General features: G+C 32.1%; 1 non-coding gene across 1 annotated transcript; it reads right to left on the bottom strand.

The window, feature by feature from the left end:
- Positions 1-3,782: 3,782 nt before the first annotated feature.
- On the bottom strand, positions 3,783-3,918 carry LOC123847161 (U4 spliceosomal RNA). Its single transcript, XR_006791423.1, has one exon. It is a non-coding gene; the product is annotated as a U4 spliceosomal RNA (small nuclear RNA).
- Between the last annotated feature and the right edge of the window lie 717 nt (positions 3,919-4,635).

Raw genomic sequence — 4,635 nt, 5'->3', positions numbered from 1 at the left:
CTGCTGCTTCCCCTGTTTGTTCTCTCTCTCTTTCAAATAATAAAATCTTTAAAAATAAATAAATAAATAAATAAATAAATAAATAAATAAATAATATAAAATAAAATTTCAAGTATAAAATATCTAGGAATAAATCAAATGAAAGTAACATACCATCTATTTGGACAAACTATGAAATACTATTTAGAGAAATTTAAAAGTAAATTAATGAGGGGCAATGTTATGGTCAGGTTTGGAAGTCTCATTTTTAAAAGATGTCAACTTCACTGAAATTAATATATAGTTCAAATTATAATAGATTTTTTAAATCTTATCAAGATTATTTATAAAAATTGAGCACAAAAAGATTCCCCTTGAGGAAGAACAATGTGGCAAGACTTATTCTACAGATACAATTCCTTCATGTAAAGTTACAGTATTTAGCAGAGTGTGGTTGGTTGTGGTTACAAAGACAGACAGTTAAGCCAATGGAATAAAATTCAGATACCTAAAAGAGACTCTATGGACATCTAATTTTACACAATGGGAACATTGCTGAGAAGGGGAAAATTATAGTCTTTTTAGTAAAAGTAGTGAAACAATTGGGTGTCCTTATCTGAAAAAAGGAAAATTGAACCCCAACTCACATGACTTAAAAATAATTTCCGCATGGACATAGAACAAAATACAAAAATCAAAACACTAAAGGATCTAAAAGTTAATATGGATTAATATATTCATGACTTCAAGGTATATCAATATTTTAAACAAAAAAGTCACTAATCATAAAATTCATCAAAATTAATACTTAGTCATAAAATTTGATCATAAAAAGTGAGTTAAAGTCAGAAAATATATTTGAAATATATTATAAAGACTTATAACCAAAAAAAAAAAAAAAAGAACTACAAATCAATAAGAAAAATATAAGGAAACCCTCCCCAAATGCAAGAGATTTGAATAAAGAAGAAATTTGAATGTGTAATCAACAATTGAAAAGCAGTTCAATTTCTTTAGTCATCAAGAAAAGCAACTTAAAGGTCCAATGAATTGTATCCAAAAGAATGGATAAAATTAAATTCCAGGTGTTAGTGTGAATATAGAGAAACTCATACCATTACTTTGAGGGAATGTAAATTTATAAAACTGCTTTGGAAAGCAGTTTGATATTATCTAGCAATTTAAAGTCATGCAAAACTCAGCAATTCTTCTCCTAGGTATATATACATCAAGAATGTATTCATATGTGAACTCAGAGACATGTGCAAGAATATTCATAGCAGCATTGATCATAAAAGCCCTAACCTGGAAACTACCCAAATGCCCATTAGAAGGAAAACTGGTATATGAATTGCAGTATATTCATATCCTGAAAATACTTTAGAACTACAGATATACACAGTAATATGGATTAATCTCTTAAGTATAATATTGAGCAAAGGAAGCCAGACCTAAATTAATACATAATGTGCAATTCCATCCACATAATGCTCAAAAAGAGACAAAATCAAACTATTTCATTCAGGTATGTATCTTAGGTAGTAACACTACAAAGAAAGTGAAGGAGTGATTACCTTTAAATTGAGGATACTGGTTGCCTTTAGAAAAAAGGAGCAGTTTGTGATTGAGATGGGATTTTCAGGCTACTCATAACATTTAATTTCTTGACCTTGAGAGTGGTTATAGGGATATTCAACATATAACAATTTTTATTTCTTCACCTTAAATATGGTTATAGGAATGCTTATTATATAAAAAGTTCTTAGTTGTACATTTAGATTTTATGCATTTTCCTGCATGTTTTTAATTAAGTTTTAAAAGGGTTTAAGAATACCGTCAACATCTCATTTCCTTTATACTGTATTTTCATCTTTTCCTTCATCAACCTCTGCCAATTAATTTTATGTAAAACTATGAGAAAAGTTAATTAAAGGAACAGGGAAAAGAATGAAATCTATTAAAGAGATGCTGTGGAAACTCCATATGAGAAGGGAAATGTCATGGCAAATGCTCACTGCTGCTTCAGTTGAGGGAGGTCATGTTTAACCAGCCTTCTGGAATTATTTGAAAATATTACATCCATAATAGATGATAGAAAGTCAATGATGTAGTACCCTTGTATTTTTCTCCAGGCAAATAGCCATGTTACACATGAGAAATTAATGACTATGGTAACAAGTTAAGTAAGTTAGAAATAGTGCTGGATAGAAAACTGACAGGAGCATCCTTTTTACTCACAGTCTAAAGCCATGAAACCCTTCTTCCTCCAATGTCTTTTTCTGGAATAACCTAATAATAAGAGTCCAGCCACCCAGTTGGAACTGCTGAGACTCTGAGGACTGAAGAAATGTATCAAGGAAGCCAAGATTCACTTAAACTTTTATCCCCAGGGCCACCCCATTCAAGACACATGCTGATCTCTCTCAACCCATCTGTTTCACATACGTGTGTGCACACTCATGCACATGCACACACACTTTTCTCTTCTTATCTTCTTCACTCATTCCTTTCTTTTCTATTCATATTTTTTTCCATCTCCCTGTCTAGAGCAATGGGATGGGGGGGAGAACATTCCACTAGAAAGAAGTACTATTTGACAGTTATTTAGCAATTTTGCTCCTATAGTTTCAAGATACTGTGAGTAAGGATAATGGACATACATTTAGCCTGTTTCTGAAATTTAGAGAGAGGCATAATTTGGATGAGAAGATAAAAATTCCAGTAAATTTTTCGTTGTTTTGTGTTATAATAATCATTCTCTTAGAGAAGGAATATAAGGGAAATATGGGAGCCTCCATTGCACATTGCTTTAATAAAGAACAGGAAAAAAATAATTTAGCAATTATCTAAGCCATTTAGACAAGCACATTTTAAAGACACTGTGTTAATTAATTGAATTTAAAAATAAATAAATAAAGACACTGTAGAAACCAGTTTAGCCAGTGTTGTTTGGTTTTGTGTTCTATAAGAATCACAATAATCAGGTTATTTGCAAGCCCTCACTTTATTTTTACTTCTATGACTGGTTTCTGTAATCTATTTGTTAGAGCTTAAACACACACACATGCACACCTATATTCACAAACATTTACTGCCAGAAATGTCCCAAATACTATACTAATTTTGACACAATGTATCAAACTGATACTAAGGATAAACCATCACATCAGAACCAACTTTCTTTACACATTTTGAATGAAACCATCTTTGAAGGATTGACATAAGTTTTGTTCATATATTACTTGCTTAGGAAATTAGATTCCTAAATATAAGTTGTCATTATTAATAATCATTTCATGGAAAAATTTCTATATCAATGAACATAAATATCAAAACCCCAAATTAATCAGTGGTTTCCTGTGTATATTACCATGTGTGGAGAATGCAAGTATGTCACTTCTAGGAATAATCCCTACCAGCCAAGTCTAGGTTTGTTGCCTGTGTTTTGTGAACCATTTATCATATTTTATTACTAATGTCTATCTTATTTCCATTGCCTCTTCATGCCAGCACTGTCCCATGGTACATTCTGTGATGATGGAAATAATCTATATTTGTGCTGTTCAATAGGATAGCTACTAGCCACATGTGGCTATAAAGCACTTGAAATATGGGTAGTGCCAAGTGAAATATATTGTAATGTAAACTACACATCACATTTCAAAAGTTAAAAATATCTCATTTTTTTTTACATAGAATTCATTTTGAGATGATAATATTTTGCATACATTGGGCTAAATAAAATATATTGTTAAAATTAATTTCATCATTTCTTTCTATTTTTTTTAAAGGTGGAGACAGGGAAATTTAAAATTATATTTTAGTAGCATTTGTGGCTGTTTTGTGTTTCTATTGAGATGAGCTCTTTTAGCTTTCAATTAGCAATAATCGTGCCTCAGATAAACTTCATTGGCTATGATACTGCCACTGTGCAAAGCTTGAGGTGAGAGTTCTTATAAAATGTCTGTGAAGAAAAAGAATTTTCTATATGTTGTGTTTTTTAATACCATGTTCTAAGATTCACATTTTTAATTGTTATATTCTATTAAATAAATACTAATGTATCTCACAATTAATAACAATCAGTTTATTTGGGAACTTTGTCTTTCTCAGTATTTTGTTTTGTTTTGTTTTGTTTTTATATTTTTATTCTTATGTTAATCCCCATACATTACATCATTAGTTTTAGATGAAGTGTTCCATGATTCATTGTTTGTGCATAACACCCAGTGCTCCATGCAGAATGTGCCCTCCTCAATACCCACCACCAGGCTAACCCATCCTTCCACCCCCCTCCCCTCTAGAACCCTGTTAGTTTTTCAGAGTCCATCGTCTCTCATGGTTCGTCTACCCCTCCAATGTCCCCCGCTTCATTCGTCCCCTCCCGCTACCTTCTTCTTCTTCCTTTTTTTTTTTAACATATATTGCATTATTTGTTCCAGAGGTACAGATCTGAGATTCGACAGTCTTGCACAATTCACAGCGCTTACCAGAGCACATACCCTCCCCCGTGTCTATCACCCAGTCACCCCATCCCTCCCACCCCACCCCCCACTCCAACAACACTCAGTTTGTTTCCTGCGATTAAGAATTCCTCATATCAAAAAAAAAAAGAATTCCTCATATCAGTGAGATCATATGATACCTGTCTTCCTC

The sequence above is a fragment of the Mirounga angustirostris genome, unplaced genomic scaffold, assembly GCF_029215605.1.
Source record: "Mirounga angustirostris isolate CCGP_5_RB_7025 unplaced genomic scaffold, mMirAng1.0.hap1 SCAF_6, whole genome shotgun sequence".
NCBI lineage: Eukaryota > Metazoa > Chordata > Mammalia > Carnivora > Phocidae > Mirounga > Mirounga angustirostris.
The sequence above is the reverse complement of the archived record's forward strand: the minus strand, read 5'-3'. Positions and strand labels throughout refer to the sequence as shown.